At 35.0% G+C, this 20,296-nt stretch overlaps 1 long non-coding RNA gene across 1 annotated transcript in view; it reads right to left on the reverse strand.

Annotated features, from left to right (window-relative positions):
• Positions 1–20,296, reverse strand: part of LOC129445006 (uncharacterized) — a 147,173-nt gene that overhangs the window by 15,246 nt on the left and 111,631 nt on the right. Inside the window, exon 3 of the long non-coding RNA XR_008644680.2 lies at positions 15,782–15,891. This is a non-coding gene — a long non-coding RNA (uncharacterized lncRNA). The remainder of the gene's footprint in view (positions 1–15,781; positions 15,892–20,296) is intronic.

The raw sequence follows: 20,296 nt of genomic DNA on the forward strand, positions 1-20,296 counted from the left end.
TTAAATGTAGAAATGTGTGTGTGTATGCGTTTCGACGAGCGAATGAGATGATGCGGATGGTTGCACATGCACATTTCCTCCGTTAAGCGCTGGTCCCACGAGTAGATCAGGTAAAATCCAATCAACAGTAAATGATTGAGATATTACAGCTGCTGTTCTTTTGCTCGCACTTGTTAGTAGCCATTAAACTAGACTGGCAGCTTAGATTACACTAAACCTGCTCTTAATTCGATGCGAGTGTTAGCAAGGAACAGAGAAACTGAAGTGGAGGAAGAATCAAATTAGGAGGTGAGAGAGAAACGGATTAGACGAATTAGAGCTCAAGTAAGTGCTGGACATCATGTTTCCTTTTAAGTTAACTTGCGTCCGGTGTTCAGCAGTGTTCATGTATAAATCAACTAGGTAAGCAAACAATGATTGCTATAAATGACTCTATTACTCAGCCATGTAAAGAGGTAACAGAGTGGAAAACTAATTCTGAGATTGGAACGAGACAAACTGCCTCACAGGCGCGCACACACACACACAAACACACACACACACACACACACACACACACACACACATCTCATAGACTCAACTGTTTTTATACAAGACTAAGGAAATTTTCTATTCCCTACCTAAACTTGGTCAATTTGGCCGATTTATGACCTTTTTACTACTGAGGAACAGCCATGTCCTCATGAGATGATTTTTGACATGCTTTACTACAATATATCTGTAAAAACGATAAAGTATAGCTGAACCTGTAACCTACAAACACGATATATAGGCCATACAAATAAATTCATAGATAAGGCTGCTCTAAATTTCTTGATGGAACAGTTCACCCCCAAAATGACGATGATCAGAATGTAACGCAATCTCACCCTCGTGTGATTAAAAAAATTCAGATTTTCTTTCGTAACAAATTTGCATAATCGCCAACCTGTTTTCTTCCGAAAAATACTGTACCGAAAATACTCAGGGTGTCTAAAGTCAATTTTTTACGTGTATGTGAACATACGCGCATGATCGAACGCACAGCCTTGCAATGCATAGTTCGACTTGTATGTGTACGCAGATATTTGACGCATGCGCATTGTGACAAAATGCAATGCATCTCCTGGGCCACGTACCTGCATGCACGACATAAGAGTACAATGTACGCAGGGTTTGCGTATTGGCGGTGCGCATTACGCTTGCACTCTTCTGATGATGAAAATTGCGTAAAGCGCACTGTATGCGGACTTTTGCGTAAAAACGGGACCATACTTTGGTCTTTAAAGAGCACCTATTTTCCGATTCACGATTTTACATTTCCTTTGTTGGGTAAGTGTGTATTAGTACATGTTAACGATATGCAAAAGGGACAAACCCCAAAATAAACGATGACGCGAGTTATCGTCTCCAAGGTAAAAAAATTTCTTGGACTACAACAAACACACGGATTGTAGGCAACAGTTTACTTCCTGGGATTGGTGATGTAGACAAGACCGACAATATCACAATTCCTACCGCTTCGGACTCACAGACTGTAAGTTAACTCCTGTTAGCATTGCATTGTGAGCGAATCTTTCAAACATGGTACCTCACATTTTTGGCTGATGTCAGAGGTATTCAGGCCAATCACAATGTACAGATTAGCTGGCCAATCAGGGACACAGCACTCTTCAAAATCAACAATTTTTGTACAAAATCAGTGCGTTTCAGGAAGAGAATGAAATCTGGAGCTACAAAAATGTACGGTATGTGGAAAATAATGTTTTTTGAACCATAAACCACGCAAACACATTGTATTATACCAAATACACAAAATAACGTTGTTTTTTAGCAATGAAATAGGTGCCATTTAAGCTATAAAGACAGGCAACACAATCTCATAGCAATTCGTAGTTATTTTACGAAGTAGTTAATTTTAGGAATTCATACTATTTCATTGATATATTTATGTACGATCTGCTTACCCGCAGTGATGTTAGGTTTAGGGGTGTGGCTTTATTTTGCTTGTAAAAATAATCTTACGCTTCTTTACTATTCACATTGTACGAATTCATACGAATTATTTAATTATCACTTGATAATTAAATGTGAGATAAAGCTGAAACAGCCATAAAAACCAGTGGGTAAAACTCATGTACTACTTTTACAATTGTACAATTTCTCAACGCAACGATAAATATGCACTCTAAAAATAGCTGGGTTATTTTTAACCTATAATGCGTTAATATTGGACAAAACACATGCTGGGTTAAAAATTAGTCCATGTTGGGTTAAAAATGACCCAATGTTGGGTTGTTGTTATGCAACCATGGGTTAAAATAACCCAGCCATTTTTAGAGTGTGATGGTGACCGTAATGGCTTAATTTTTGGCCAATCACAAACAGCCTATAGCTTCAGAAGCCTGGTCAATTTAAGGGCGTAATCCAAGGACTATTTCATCAAATCATATAAGGACTCTCAACAGAACAACTGGAGCCCCTGCGACTCAAGCCAATCTTAGCTTCATTCTTCTTATTAAAAATAATAATGAAGTAAAACATCACTGAAACCTCTGAGCTGATGAAAACATTGGGTTTAGTAATTTCTGTTTTAATTGCTTAGTGTTAGCTATGAATAATAATAAAAATCAGGATTTAATACATACGATAATATCAACGCAATCTCGTGGCAATTCGTATATATTTTACAAGGTGGGTAATTCATATTAATTTGTACCACATTGGTGCGTTTTTGTACAATTTACTTTCGCCCCTGTGATGTTGGGGTTAAGGGCGGGGTTATGTTTTTTTAATCATACAGTACACTTTTATACAATTCACTTTATCCAACTCATAAAATACTTACGAATTCAAGTGGGATCAGGTTGGATAATGTTTTGGCTAAACAAATGCTTTTAGAAATTCCACGTTCATGATTTGACACTTTTTTGATTGATTTTTGGTATATGAAAGTGATAGTCACGAGAAAGAGACACAGTGAAGCACATGCACTTAAGTTGTCTGAAGCAGTGTAAGTGAAGCATTGAGGGCTAAAGCTGCTTTTTGATGTGTATAAATTGCACCTCTTTGATGTGACTGCTGCTTTTCGAATCCCGTTTGATAAGCTTGTCAGTCTCCTCATCTACAGTAATTACCGTCGCTTCTCGTATCCCTGTAGATGAATAGACGATGCAGGCTCTGCCACACTGATGTCACTTGTGTAAAGAACGTCATTACATTTATCAATGAATCAATTAATCCCTCATTTAATTTATGAAACACATTTTCTAATGTTATTTCCCTTTAGAATCAAAGTAGGTACTTGCTTTCCACAAGTTTTAATTTGACTGCCATGCGTCTGGATCACAAAAGCAAACCTTGCACCCTAAACTAGCAAAATTGGTTCAGATTGTGCCCAAACATTGAGAATGTAAATGTTGTATTTCACTAATGCAAGTTCAATCTTGTACTCATTTTTTTCTTTTGTGGAAGAGTTTTTATATTAAATATTCACATAACATTTTTGCAGTAATTCTTAGTAAGTACAGCTGGCCATGCTCCAAAAGCATCATTAAAATATCATACAAGTAATTCATATGTCAGTGTTGTATTTATTAATTCTGGTATTTATTAATTCTGGTAATTTGGTGCAAGTTGGAGATCAGAACATCAAATGTCATTGGTTCTTGTGTATCTTGTGACCAAACATAATGACGTCCAACCTGCCTTGAAAACATGAAAAAATTGTAAAAAAAACCTCCCTATCCGTCACTGGGACAGTGCCCTTTAAAAAGGTCCCAAAATGTACCATTAGACATACATTTGGTAATAATATGCACTCTTTGGTACCAATATGAACTCTTTTGGCCCTATTTTAACGATCTAAGCGCATGGTCTAAAGTGCACGACGCACAGTCTAAAATAGTGTGTATAATTGGCCACCCAATTCGTGTCATTCGCATGGCCCCACGCAAGTTCATGTTTATTTGCGTCTTGGCAACCTGATCATAAATGCAGATCTATAATCAAAAGTCTGGATGAAATTGTTGCAGCATTGTAAGGCAGGCCTTGTTTTCTGAATTCAGATTCCATTGTTTCCATTTCCTGTATATTGGGATGTATTATGTTGCCAAAACCATAATCTAAACACAGTATCTAAGCGCATTCAGCTGTTATTGATGGGTTAGATCAAAAGCACTCATGTTTGCCTCATACTGATAAATGAAACGTTTTCCTAAAACAAATATTAGGTCAATTATATACGGTTGTACTTGTGCTAAATGTTTCAGCCATTAGCATAAAAGACCTCGCATCTCTTTAATGCACAAATTAAGCACGCTAATGGTGTTTAAAATGTAAATGTTTTATATTCACCATGGATACAGCTATTATCACTGAACATCTTGATGCATAAAGCTTCAGTATATCAGAGATGTCTGTTATGATTTAATGACATTTAAATATCCGCCTCTTTTATTCATTACTTTACACATTGATAACAATAAAGTCACCTGAACCAATTCAACAATGGAACTTTATATTGTATTATACTACAGTGTATTGTATTACACTGCACTATACTATACTATATTCACTTGAGGACAAAAATGATAAAATAATGAATAGGAAACAATAAATGGAAACGTCTTTGTGGCTTACACTTCTCTTGGCACACAGTGGCAGCTACTGATTTTAGGATTTCAACAAAACTCCTTTAGAGCTCAATGATACAACACATCCCAAAGTTAAAGTCTTACATCATGCAACGACATACATACAAACACATTAAATTAATGTACTCAAGTACTTAGTAGTCCAAGTATGCAATTTGCTGCACATGAAAGAGTACATACTTTTAAGTCAATATTTCTGTATTGGGCCTTTTATACACATTTTCTGAAGAACTATAACACCTTCTCTTATATTATCAGTCCCTCCAGAAAAACGAGATTATGCGATCGCATGATTCAATGCGAAATCAGCCAAAGTCCGCATATTTATGTGGGGGCCGCATTTTTTCAAATACGCCACACTTTTGGGGCATAAATTGCAGATTTCCTCACACAAGTCCCCGCAGTTTTTGCAAGTTCCTGCAATTTTTGTAAGTTCCTGCAATTTCATCGCATAAAATTGCATAAATATACCGCATATTCCATCGCAAATATTTAAGAAAACGTGCCGCAAGATCAAGGATTTTTGCCCGCAACAATTACAAAAAAACTCACGTGAACATCATTAAAAAGCTGCAAACCCCAACCGCAGTTTTTGCAAGTTTCCGCAGTTTTTGCAAGTTCCCACAATTTTTGCAAGTTCCCGCAATTTCATAGCATAAAATTGTTTAAATATCCCGCATATTCCATCACACTTTTTAAGAAAACATGCTGCAAGATCAAGATCACAAAAAAAACTCGTGTGAAGATCATTGAAAAGCTGCAAACCCCAACCGCAGTTTTTGCCAGTTCCCGCAACTTTTGCAAGTTCCCGCAATTTCATAGCATACAATTTTATAAATATTCTGCATATTTCATCGCATTTATAAGAAAACGTACCACAAGATCAAGGATTTTTGCCCGCAACAATCACAAAAAAACTCACGTGAACATCATTAAAAAGCTGCAAACCCCAACCGCAGTTTTTGCAAGTCCCCGCAGTTTTTGCAAGTCCCCGCAGTTTTTGCAAGTTCCCGCCATTTTTGCAAGTTCCCGCAATTTCATTGCATAAAATTGTTTAAATATCTTGCAGATTCCATCACATTTTTAAAGAAAACGTACCGCAAGATTGATAATTGAAAAGCTGCAAACCCCAACCACAGTTTTTGCAAGTCCCAGCAGTTTTGCAAGTTCCCCCAATTTCATTGCATAAAATTCCATAAATATCCCGCAATTTTATTGCATAAAATTGCATAAATATCCTGCATATTTCATTGCATTTTTAAAGAAAACGTGCTGCAAGATCAAGATCACAAAAAAACTCGCGTGAAGATCATTGAAAAGCTGCAAACCCCAACCGCAGTTTTTGCAAGTAACCGCAGTTTTTGCAAGTTCCCGCAATTTTTGCAAGTTCCCGCAATTTCATTGCATAAAATTGTTTAAATATCCCGCATATTCCATCACACTTTTTAAGAAAACATGCTGCAAGATCAAGATCACAAAAAAAAACTCGCGTGAAGATCATTGAAAAGCTGCAAACCCCAACCGCAGTTTTTGCCAGTTCCCGCAACTTTTGCAAGTTCCCGCAATTTCATAGCATACAATTTTATAAATATTCTGCATATTTCATCGCATTTATAAGAAAACGTACCACAAGATCAAGGATTTTTGCCCGCAACAATCACAAAAAAACTCACGTGAACATCATTAAAAAGCTGCAAACCCCAACCGCAGTTTTTGCAAGTCCCCGCAGTTTTTGCAAGTTCCCGCAATTTTTGCAAGTTCCCGCAATTTCATTGCATAAAATTGTTTAAATATCCCGCATATTCCATCGCATTTTCTAAGAAAATATACCGCAAGATTTATCATTGAAAAGCTGCAAACCCCAACCACAGTTTTTGCAAGTCCCCGCAGTTTTTGCAAGTTCCCCCAATTTCATTGCATAAAATTGCATAAATATCCCGCAATTTTATTGCATAAAATTGCATAAATATCCTGCATATTTCATTGCATTTTTTAAGAAAACGTGCTGCAAGATCAAGATCACAAAAAAACTTGCGTGAAGATCATTGAAAAGCTGCAAACCCCAACCGCAGTTTTTGCCAGTTCCCGCAACTTTTGCAAGTTCCCGCAATTTCATTGCATACAATTTTATAAATATTCTGCATATTTCATCGCATTTATAAGAAAACGTACCACAAGATCAATGATTTTTGCCCGCAACAATCACAAAAATTTTTTTTTTTTTTTGGAAGGACTGTATTATGCGTGTATTGTGGCCAACATATCATACAGAAATTAAAATAAATTAATATAAAAAGCATCCAGGAATATATAAAATACACATACACATACAGAAAAAGATATTATCTGGGTATATAAAACAAATAGTGTGCAAAATGCATGCAACAACATTGTATCATTATAAGAAATCATTATATCATTGTGTAATATATTGTAGCCAATTACATACAATTATAAATCTCAGCTCACTGCTTACTTGGTATTCGTTTATGAACCGTATAAACACTGAGGATCAATTGAGTTTTAGTGACCCATTATAATCATCGTAAGGCCCTGTCAATCAATCATCATGAGTGACAGCTGTCTGCTCTTTTTTCCTGCACCCATATCATCTGAAGTCTAGTGTCTGAGTCAATATGAGTCAATGAGAAAAATAGTAAATCTAACAGCACCATCTCCTCTAATCTCTGTTTTAATATAACTTTCGTTCAGCTGACCTTGACATCATTCTCTTTACCCCTGTCTCTCTCTCTCTCTCTTTCTCTTTAAAGTGGAAAGAGATTGCTTTGGCTCCTGTATCCAGGTCAATCAGCAGGGGGCTAAACACCACCGTGCCCTCGGAAAAATTTCCGATTACAGCGATTCTTGCGTTCTTTCCTAAAGACTCTGTACCCTGGCAAGCCAAAACGACTGCCTGGATAACTACCCATTATCCTGCAGTCCCGCTCCAGTACCTCAGCCAATAAAACCCCAATCTTTCTCTAAACAGTGGATATGTTAGTGTGTGCATGTGTGGGTCCTGCTATAGGCTTTGCATTAAAATTCTCAGTTTGTCTTTGGGTATACTAATATAATTGATGTGGGAGAATTGTGTGTGTGTGTAAGCTAAACGATAAAGGATGGGTGATATAAAAGCAAGATGATCTCTGCCTTTCCCTTGACTACATAATACAAGCCACATAATACTGTCATCGTGTCGTGTTAGCTCGGTGTAAAATGGATGTCATAAGAGATGGTAATTTTCTTGGCACTGACCCCCGTTGTTGCTATAAAATTAATTAACTATCGCAATTGAACTTTATTGTGCCATGAGTACGTCTGATGATTTAAGAGCATACATTTACATTTATGCATTTGGCAGACGCTTTTATCCAAAGTGACTTTCGGGGCATCCGAGATTTATATTGTTTTGGTACTGTATGTGTTCCCCTTGACTGAACCCATGACCTTCGCGCTACAAACACATATAAAAGCTTACATTTATTAAAGTAATAAGCACATACTTACACACACTCACAAGAATCCCATCAGGATATACACGAATACAGTGTAGCTAAATGACTTTGCAATGTGTTTTCTATGTCACACATAATCATTGAGGACAACGCAATAGAAACTAATGCGGTCTAATTATTACCTCCCATCTGTCGCATCACAGTATGTTCAGAGCGGGTGCAAGATGAGAGCATGCTGGGATTCCATTGCCAACCTAATCATGTGTTTATTTTATAATGCTTATGTAATTCGGTATCCTCTATAATACTGTCTGACTTCCCAATTTATCATTTGCCACACATATAACTCCTGCACAAAAACATCTCAGACAAAAAGGTACAAAAGCTGTCACTGGGATGTTACCCTTTAAAAAGAGCATACTATGTATTTATTAGATATAGATATGTACCTAATGTGGTCAAAACGAGACCAAAACATTTCACATCCCATTTACACCTGTATTTAGCAGGGGTGTCCCCGACTTAGGATTTACATATTAGAATCAGAATTGTCGAATCTCGCCTGTTGTCGACTGATAGTCGAATCATCTATGTGTGTGTGCATGGGTTGGGAGGGGGACCAGACCAGATAGTCAACAAATGGGTAACTTTAATTTTCTTTCAAAAGCAGCACACAGAAACAACTTTCTGATATTGTGACCAATAGTGTTGGGGGTAACGCATTACAAGTAATGTGTATTACGTAATAATAGTACTTTTCTGAAGTAACGAGTCAAGTAATGCATTACTTTTTAAATGTACACATTAATATTTGAGTTACTTTTTTAGTTTAATTTATTTGATAAAAAAACATACTGAATTTAACTACATGTAGTCAAAACTAGTAACTTAAAGTAACGTAAGCATTACTTTCCGTGAAAAGTAACTAAGTAACGCCATTAGTTACTTTTTTGGGGAGTACCTTAATATTGTAATGCATTAAAAGTATCTTTCCCCAACAGTGGTGACCAAAACGACAAAAAAAGAAAACTACAAATGACATAATTTGTGATTGTTACTGTAAATGATAAAAACTAAGCTTTATATACAATTCCTTAAACGTTAATTTATAACAAGAAAAACACTGAAATTAATGATTTTATAGACACTATGCTTTAATATTTTGCACAGAAATATTTGCTGGCTTACTTTGATTTTGATCATCTCTGTATTCACTTTAGGTACAGAAATACCTGATGATTCTCTATCATTTGTTTCAGGAATCTCATTTGAAAGTAAACACTGACCATAATATTAAATCACAAAAGAGACAATGGTGTCAGGCAAATATAGGTTCTTAATTCGATATTTTTTGTGTCATCACTAAAATTTCAGCAAGCTTACCTGTTTGACAAGATAACCACCCTGTTTTAAATACATTTTAAATACTTGTCGGAAAAAATAGTTTTTGGTGTTTAGTTTGATGAACTCCTACACTGAAAAAAAATGATTAATTGAATTTAATAAAATTTTTTAAGGTAAGTGGTTGCAATCAATTTATTTAAACAAAAGTTTTATATTTTATTTTACTTTACTAATCTTTTTTGTTTAAATGTAGCTTAAATAAATTGATTGCAACCACTTACCTTAAAAAATTGATTAAATTCAATGAATCATTTTTTTCAGTGTAAATATGATCTTAAATATGACATGCTGAGCAGCATGTTTGGCTAACTGCATGTGTCAGCACGCAACAGCGCAACATCGATTCAAGGAAAAGCAATCAAAAATTTACAGACTTAAATTAGATCAGAATTTACCTTTTTAAAAAATAAATACAAATCAATTAAGGATATGTGCACAAAATGCCTAAATGCGCAAAAAGTAATCTATAAATCAAATAAAAACAAAGAAATGATTAAAATAATGAAAAAATTGGCAAATTTGTCTTTTAAACTGCAGAAACAAACAGACAATTCACAATGGTTTATTAACCTAGAAACATCTCGTATGGACGTGTAGCCCTGTCAAGGGGGTTGTTGAATTTATTCACGCATGTTAAAATTATTTATATAAAAGCTACTTTTTCACATATTAATTGCAGAGCATTATCATAATAATAGGCTGTATATTGGGAGAAAGCTGTAATATGTGAAAACAAATAATGTGCACCCTTATATAGCCAAAATTGAATCATCCTCATGTCATAAAACATCTGCGACTATTCGACTGTGAGATTGGTAATCGAATCAGACTTCTACTATCGAAGCATCGAATCTTCGATTATTCGGGTCACCCCTAGTATTAGCGTTGTCCACTTATGATCCGATCGACCAAAACACATCTTAATACCAGGTGTAATCAGCCTCTTTTATTCTAAAGGTGTCCTTTCTGTGATGTACGCATAAGATTTTGGTCGTTTTTGGAGGCACTTTTATCCAAAGCGACATATACAGCGCATAAAAGCCATACCTTTGATCATTATGTGTTCTCTGGGATTCAAGCCCAAGACGAATCTGAGCTAGAGAAACATTACACATTTCTATTAACTCTAATGCTGCATACACACCAAATGCGAAGCATCGATTACTATAGATTATTTATGGGATTTACCTTTGTATCATGCAAATTTTCCAAATGAGATAAATATTTTCAATTTGCACCAAAGGCGCATTTATAATTAGTTGCACGTGTTCGGGGCAATCGCCGCACCCATTTCGTGTCATTCGCATGGCCCCACGTAAGTTCACGTTTATTTGCGTCTTTGCATTGACTCTACTCATGCAAATAGTTATATTCGATTCTGGTGTGTATGTCCCATTAAACCCGAACATTTTCGAAATTTGTTGCAGTTTGACAGGATGATGTAACATTAGTTCGGTGGATTCACAGAGTCTTGACCATTAAATCATTTTGACACCAGTTTTGAACAAACCATCTGAAACACACATGTTCATTTATGCAGAGCAGTTTCACATGTTGGTCAGAGGACACAGAAATTTGCATGGTCTGCAAAGATAAAGGTGAGAGCCTCTCAAAGTGATAATTCCCATGTACTTTCTCGACCTGGGAAGAAATTATCACCCAGCTGGAGTATAAGGAAAAAATCTATTACACAAACCCTTTCAACATTATTTAGGCCACTGAATAGTTGTGGATCAAGCCAAAATGAAAAATATGAACCATTTCTCTTTAAAGCAATTTATAAATGTAATAATATCCGCTTTATAATGCATTCTTAATGTTTAAAAGCAGAACGTTGTTTTTGATACTGTTGTACTACCACCTTGGAGTGCCACAAATGTATGCGAAAGCAGTAAAAAAAAAAAGGCAATTAATCAGTGTAGAATATATATTACATAGAAGAACTACACTGTAAAAATGTCTGTAGAAATTACAGTATTACCGGGTATTACTGGCCACTATCTGCCAGTAACTTACTGTAGACTTTACATTTATGTTATTTACTGGCAACAGTTTGTTCAAAATTAAATGAACATGAAACATTTTTTGTCTTTATCTTCTACAGTAAGTTACTGGCAACCAGCTGCATAATTACAGCAATTTTTACAGTGTATAGCCTGCAATTACGGTAAATAACCATAATATTACCTAAGTGACTTCACTGGTAAATACATGAATGTGCTGTTCACACATGCAATGACAGTCCATCTTTTTAACATATCATTCACACATAAAAATACCACAAAAATCAAGTTTTCTCTAAAACGCAGTAAGGCAAGGCCAATATTGTGTTTGTCAACAAAGGCGGGTTATGACTTTATATCTAAATATTTTCGGTCTGTATTTTATTTTCATAAATAATTTGGTAAATAGATGGTAACCTTTTTCAACCACTTTAATTGAAAGATGTTTTAGGTGTGTTCGAGTTGAGACAGCATGTGGAGAGAAACTTATGTAAACAGTGCGCCGGTAAACGTGTCATCTGCGTCAGAAGCTGTTAGCACGCTAATCCTATTCTCGGTTCACGCATAGCATCGTACCAGTAAAATCTTGGTAAACGTACAACTTCTTTTACTGGTAAAATGCCAGAACTGATTTACCAGTATTTTCCAAAAGGTCTCTTTATCACAGTAATTTACCAGTAAAGACTTTATGTGTTAAATCAGCCTCTAATGCTGTACGAAAGTACTGAAAGACATGTGTTAATTTTTTACACATTGTGTGTGTCATGCCATTTAAGGCGTTATTTCATGTTAAAATAAATGAAAGGGACACAAGTTGTGTTAAAAACAGTGATGGGAGTAACGCGTTACAATTAATTCTGTTCCTGTAATTCCATTACTTTTAGCGGTAATAAACATGTAACGAAGTATTTCTTTTTAAATCAAATAACGCAGTAACAATTAGTGAAATTTAAATGAGTTGGTTACTCACGTTACTCTATTTTGTAACATTAAATGTGTTGTCCCTGAACTAACATACCTTTTGTGTTATTATTCATTGTGCAGCCCTCATGGTCCTACGACATTAGATCAGAAATGTCTTGTCTGCAAGTGTTCATTTATCACAAAATAGAGTAACGCGAGTAACCAACTCATTTAAATTTCACTAATTGTAACTGCGTTACTTGATTTAAAAAAAAATTAACGCTAAAAGTAGTGGAATTACAGGAACAGAATTAATTGTAAGTGTAATGCGTTACTCCCATCACTGTTTTTAACACAAATTGTGTTGTCCCTTTCATTTTTTTTAACATGAAATAACGCCTTAAATGGCATGACACACACAATGTGTAAAAAATTAACACATAATTTTTTGCAGTGTGGTTTATACATCTCTATATAAACTTTTTAAACATACAGAAATGCACTTAATCTTTCAAGTATTGTATTTTTCCAAAGACATTTTGCTCCAGTGGATGAAGTATTCTGCTTCACATTTAATTGAACGAAAGATAATTATGGGAGAATAAAAGCGAGAAATGAACAAGTCTGTGCAAGTTGTACTGTTGAACTGCATGACATCATACTTCCATTAACATCTTCATATTGGTAAAACATCTTTAAATGAGGAGCACACAACTTCTAGTTAACAACATTACTTTCCCATTTATAAAGGTAATAAGGAAATAAATGAAATGGTCTTTTTATCAGACAAATGTCATTTTTACGAACAGTTCTATTAACAGAGAACATTAGGAGTGAGATTAAACATGTGGAGGATAATACAAAGGAGCTTTGGACCTGACAACACTGTTAGAAACTAGATTTTTCATTTTAGGAAAAATGTAAGTGTTGCTTGCCTGTGAGAAGCTCCATCGTAATGATAATTTGGTTGCCAGGGCATAGCTATGCACTTTTAAATATTACAGAATGTCTATTATCCCTGCTCCATAAGATTTGATTTGAGTCTCTCTTATGTCTATATTAAGTTACGTGCAATAGTTCAAAATTTCAAACAGACCCTTAACCCTAACATCAGGCAATAGTAATAGTTATGCTAATCTTACACGGCTCAAAGAAATGCTTGATTCTAATTGGCTAGTCACAACATTTGCAGGTTTATTTTTTATATAACAACCATTCAAAACTAATAACACATGGTAACACGGATGTTGCAAATCATTTTTTTTAAAGTATTATTTAATAATACAAACATTTTTGATATAAATGTGTCTTTTAATGACATATATCATATTAACATATGATTCAACAACATAGTGTGTTCATGACATTTGAATGTCTTTTCTTATCTTAAAAAATAAACTGTTTTTCCTCGCAGAAGGTCTGCATTCGTTAAAAATGAGCTAATAAAATATTTTAAATCAATATTTAATGTTCCTTACCTTACTTATGAGGTAAATAGCCGTGTAATAAGCAGGATAATGTACATGCAGCAGGTTGTTATCATGAAATAACCCTCTTCAGTGTGAGACAAGACCCTCAGCTTTGCACAATGTCGGGTCTTATTTCTGCGGTAACAACCGACTGCTTATACATTATTATTTATTTAGCAAGCAACACTACACACATTTATCTGGCATTCATGTAGCTCAGCAAAACATGGTGCTAGCAACACTAGGGTCCTAGGTTTAAATCCCACTAAATGGATGAACTGTAATAATGTAAACCCAAAGTGAAATTAAAGTCGCTTTGGATTTAAGTTCATACCACACAACTACCCAATAATTATATTAGTGCCAATAAAAACTTAAAAAAGGTTAATTATATAACCAACAAGTTTTCTGTATACTACAAGAACAAAAGAAAAGTCCAAAAGAAAAAATTGCCAATTGCTTTTATGTGCTGTAAGACAGATCCCCATTAATGTAAGTGACAGGAACAATTTAAATAAAACATTAAAATCATTAACTCGATTAACCATCTGCCTCAACCTGTGAATCATCTGCCTGTTATAGAAATTAATTTACTCTACCATCAGAATTTTCTCTACAGTGAAATAGTAAAACAGAAAGTTTTCTCAGTGTGAACATTAACAAAAAATATGAAAAACAGAATTGTGATGTCCCTTCACATTTTACTGAGATGATAACTGTATCATAAATTATTTTTATAAATATGTGACCCTGTCTGCACTGAAATTTTTTTTTATTCAATTTACTCAATTTGATACTTTTTAAGGTAAGGCTTTGCAATCAATTTATTTAAGCTACATTTAAACAAAAGTTTTTTGTTTTGTTTTGCTAATTTTTTTTGTTTAAATGTACCTTAAATAAATTGATTGCGACCACTTACCTTAAAAAATTGAATAAATTGAATGAATAATTTTTTTCAGTTTGTGAAATCTATCATAATCTAATAATGAGATTTGGAGTTCGATTTCAATCTTTGACATGACTTAATACACTGTAAAAATGCTTTTTTTGGATTTGTAAATAAAGTAAGCATAATCTAAGTACGTTTTACAAACAAATGCTATTTTGTCTTTTTACTGTCACGTTTATTTCAATGGCCTAATTTCAGTTTCTTTTTATTATTTGTGCTCAAATACAGTCATTAATTTAAATGGAATTGCTCAAGTAATATTAACTTTGTGTTTTGTCATTGAAAATAACAAACGCAAGTCAAATATATAATAGATGTGCACGCCCAGCTAACAGAGAAAAGTTTTAAGAATGTTCCTTGAAAGTTCCTAATGTTTCCAAAATCTTTCTTTCAACATAATTGTTTTTTTAACGTTTTAAAAAACGTTTCTGGATTGTTTGAACATTAAAGGAATGTTACATTCTATTATTTTTAAATGTTATGACAATGTCATGTTTTAATGTTTACACAATATTTAAAACAACTGTTTTTTATATTGACTTGTTTGCTTGTCATGTAGATGATAAAGAAACATTGCATTTATATTTTAAAATTCTTATAAAACATTATTTCTGTTCAGTAAAAATATTGCTGTAGAAAACACATTTCACTTATTAATGATGTTTTGTTTAATTTAAAGACACCATTATGGTAATCAGTGTTTGTTTGGACTCTTGACCCTTGAGATTTTGTTTGCTAGTTTTTCCCTGGTTGCATTAACTTTGTGTATATAAAGCGCATTTGTTGTGTTAATGTAAAGTTAATAGTGCAATTCTGTGGTGGTTGGTACATAATAAAGATCATCATCTAATTAAACTAGTTTTTTTGACCTAACAGCCTGCATATTTTAACACAAATAATTCAAAATGCAATTTTCTATTTATCACTTTGCATATACCATCTTCTCTTATTTAATTGTACTCACCTACAGCTAGACATTTTTGCTCACTTTCCCACGCCTCTACAGCGGGGGATGATGGTGTATCTGTGACCAATTGATCTTTGGCCCTGTCCGCCGATTTCAGCACTGATCACCTGAAAACAGGAAACAGGTGGCATCAAGGGTTATGTCTCTGCTCCTGTTCACACCCTCCTGGTGAGGATTACTTTAACACACACACACACACACACACACAAACACATACTCTGCCAGGCTTCATGCAGACTTTTACGAGAGACCCTGGAGTTCGAGGTAAACACATGGTGACGAAAGCAAACACATGCTCTCCCAATCAGTCACATGGAAGACAGAAAAACAGCAAACAAGTCAGGGTGGAATTCGGTGCTATAACGGGACCATTTCATTTATGGCCAATACACAAGCTAGTTTATGAAGCATGGGTACCCTGTATAACCAAAAACAAGAGTTATATTATGGATTTATTATGGACCATATCTCAGTGGTAGAGAATTGCATTAGCAGCAGGTCATGGGTTCAAACCCAGGGAACACATATACTGATAAATAAAGAATACCTTGTAATACAAAGTCGCTTTGAATAAAAGTCAATGTCTGCAAAAATGTTATGCCCTTATTGATTACTATTGGCAAAACCATGACTTTCCACATAAACCATGATTTTCTGGCTTAACTGTAGTAAAACCATGGTAAATTTTTGTAATGGCAGTGTAATTATACATTTAAGTATTAGGTGCTATTAATGAATAACATAGGATAATGATTTGGTTTAGGGTTAGTGCTTGTAACTATGCAATTCAGAATAAATATAGTATCACTTACTATATTATTACTGTCATTACTATTGTAACTTTTACCAGTCTTTTCTGGTAAGGGAAAACATCTCTGAATTATAAATAATATTTTCAAAATCTGCATGTAAAGTGGCTTCAACTTGTGTTGTGGGTTTGAATGCAGCCCACATTTTCCGATCCCAATTCATCTTTTTTGTTTTAAAAGCAGCAAACTCATAAATAAATAAATAAATAAAATAATAAAAGGAGGCATATTGGTAACACTTCTCCACACCCACATTGCATTTCATTTATGCATTTAGCAGACACTTTATCTAAAGTGACTTAAAGGACACATAAGCAATGCTGACATCGCAGGCACGCGCGTCGAACTTCTGGGTTTCAACCGATGTGTTACTTTAAAATGCGTGTCATGCAATATCAACTTCTCACCGCATGGTTGTAGTATTTTTTTTACTATAAATACGTGAAGAAGAACCACCGGAAGCGTTTGATATTTTGAGCTTTCAGTCCTGAGGTGTTTATTTTACAGCAACTGTTTGAAAATTTGTGTCACTTTCAACCGGTCGGTGTGCTCCCGCTAGACCTTGGGCAAAATGAAAGGTAGGGGTCACAAAATATATATCTTTTATCTTTGTCTTGACGGAATTTCATCAAAACCTATGGAGGAGAGGTATTTAAATAAATCACGAAAATTTGGTAGTCACGTTTGTGGTGATTAGCGAACGTCCTGTTAGATCATCAGAACTGCAGGCATCATTCTAAAAACCATGGGTCTGAGTCTGAATATGACAAACTAATTGCAACTAAATCGCCCATTTCAACTAAAACAGTAAATGTTCATGATTTCATTTGAAAGAACTAACAAAATTCTACCATCTGTTAAAATTTCATGCAAATATCTCATGAAATGAGAAAGTTGCAAGCAAAAACATGTGAATAAGCAGCATTTTTGGTCACACACCTTATTGACATCCATATATAACTTTTCCTTTGATTTCTAATATTAAAAATATCATGGGCTCTATCTTACACCCGGCGCAATGCAGCGCAATGCGCGACGCAAGTGTCTTTTGCTAGTTTCCACCCTGCGCAATTATAATTTTCATGTTTAGCGCCGCGTTGTTCAAATAGCAAATGCATGCCCATGGGCGTTCTGGTCTGAAAACAAGGTGTGTTCAGGCGCATTGTTGATGTGTTGCTATTTTGAGGCAACTAAAATAGACTACGCCATTGACCAACAAAAACCTGGTTTAAAGTCTAAAGTCAATGGCGCAATATGTTTTTTTGTTATTTAAAGAGCGCATTAGTAAAATGCGCCTAAACAGGACGACAACGCGGGTTTGCTTAACACATACATGAATGCGCAGCAGCACAAAAACGCTTTTAAATATGAAAGATTAAAGGATTGAATGTAAAAGATTATTATTGAGTCTCTTGGACATAAATGATGACTAATTATGAGACGTTAGAAGACAAAAAGAGCTGCTTCACCTGCAGCCTGGTAAGTAAATAAATGCTTTGCTTTAAACAAATGCATCTGTTTTAAATGTTTTTAAATGCTACCTCACGGATTTATTGTATATGATGACTCTGTACCTGTGGATATGGTGAGATGAGAAACAACTGACGCTGTCCAAGTGCTGAACCTTGCGGAGAGGCGTTTGTAAGTTCTTTATCTCCTGTTTGTTACAAATAAAGTATTTTTAGAGTACAAACCTTTTCTTACATACTTGTAAATTATTTTTTGATGATATTGGATAGCCATACATACAGCAATTAAAAAACGGGTTTTAAAGGTTTGAATGAAGAAAGAACAATTTCAATACAAGTGTAAAACAACACAATTATTTTACATTAATCTTAAACTGGGGATCTTCTTCCTCCGCTTAGTTTTTCAGTTTACAAAGTCTGTCATCTAAATAGGCATTAGACATAGCGCCAGCGCAACAGGCTTTTAAAGGGGATGAGAGCTGAGACTCTCATTGGTTTATTGCACGTTATGCCCAAAATACTCCCATTAATCTTAAAAAAAATAGGACCAACCCTTTTCGACCATGCGCTCGGTGCACAAACCATTTTTCCCGTCGTTAAATTAGCAAAAGTGGATTCGGACACGCCCATTTAGACGTTGCGCTGTGCGCTTTAGACAATGCGCTTAGATCGTTAAAATAGGGCCCCATAACTTTCTCAATCCTCAACGGATTTTTACAATCAAGGTATCTTTGTAAATGGGAATGTCTGCTCTGTCTAGTCATGTGATTAATTTCGAGCTTTTGGGTTTTTGAAAATTTTGTCATCATACCTACATATTATGCCCATCTTACAAGATTTAATATAAGTCTCTGGTGTGCCCAAAATGTTTATGTGAAGTTTTAGCTCAAAATACCCCACAGATCATTTGTTATAGCATGTTCAAAATGCCCTATTTGGGTGGAAGCAAAAAGTGCTGTATTCATGTGTGTACCTTTAAATGCAAATGAGCTACAGCTCCTCACTCCCTTACCAACAGACATATACAGTCTATGATAATAGTATATTTAGAAACATAACAAACACATTTAGAAAAGCTTTTGGGTAAATAAACCAGTCAGTCAGTGGTTGTGGGCGGGGCTTTGTTTGTGTGACATCACATTAACAAGAGAATCTTCTTGTGTTCACACACAGCTAGCACACATTTATGTCCAAACACGTGGATTTTGCATAATATGGGCCCTTTAAAGTACGCTCAAGGTACAGTATACATTTTATCAACAGATGCATTTCCTGAGAATTGAACATCAACAATGTTTAGCTGCTAATGCAGTGCTCTACAGGTACACTGTGCAAATACAGGTTTTTATGTTCGATATGCTCAACTCAGTAATTTTGCAACCACATGAAGTTCACAGCTCTGCTCGCAGGGCACGCTGTGTGAGTACTCTCATTTAAGCATCAAGTCCATAGGGAGCACTGAAAGAGTGAATTAAAGTTGGTGCAGCTGATACAGCCTGAGGTTCAGGAGCTCATTCGGTGGTTCTAGCTCAGATGAGATCCTGGGTGCTGAAGCAATGCATTCAGACAAAAGTATTCAAGTCTTCCCCACCTATTCTCTAATGTAGTTATCTGTGCTTAGATTAATTAGCACCTGTTTGTTTACTGTTTTTTTAAAAAGATGTCATTTAAATTAGTTGACAGTGCCAAACCAAGATGTTCACAAAATGATAAAGAATGACACTGAATATAAACAAATAACTTGCATAATTCTGATCCCATCTCGTACAACTGCTGAGCTAGAAGAATAAGACGTTTAGATCAAATCTGTGATGTGAAAGCCTTTTTACAGGTTCCTGTAATACAGACCATAAAACCGGCTGCAGTGTCAAAAGAATACTTTGAGAGAAAACACTAGATAGGTAACACCAATAATGTCATCTAGTAAGTATTCAGCTCATGAAGGGAGAGCATGGCGAACCAATTACGCTGCCCCAAAAGAGTATGTGACAGACAATGCACTGAAGGATGACATAATCAATTATAGTTAGCACAGAAACGAAGATATAAAACAGATCATGAGGGAAGATGTATTTGTCATGCACGACACATTTGCAGGGAATCTTCAGACACGGTATGTAACATACATAAGCTGTTCATGATCTGTCATATTACATATGCCACAGAGTTTCAAATAAACGGTATAAATGTAAATGATAAATATGTCCTCATTATTGAAATCATTCTTGAAATGA

This window comes from Misgurnus anguillicaudatus, chromosome 3 (assembly GCF_027580225.2).
Source record: "Misgurnus anguillicaudatus chromosome 3, ASM2758022v2, whole genome shotgun sequence".
NCBI classification, from domain to species: Eukaryota; Metazoa; Chordata; class Actinopteri; order Cypriniformes; family Cobitidae; genus Misgurnus; species Misgurnus anguillicaudatus.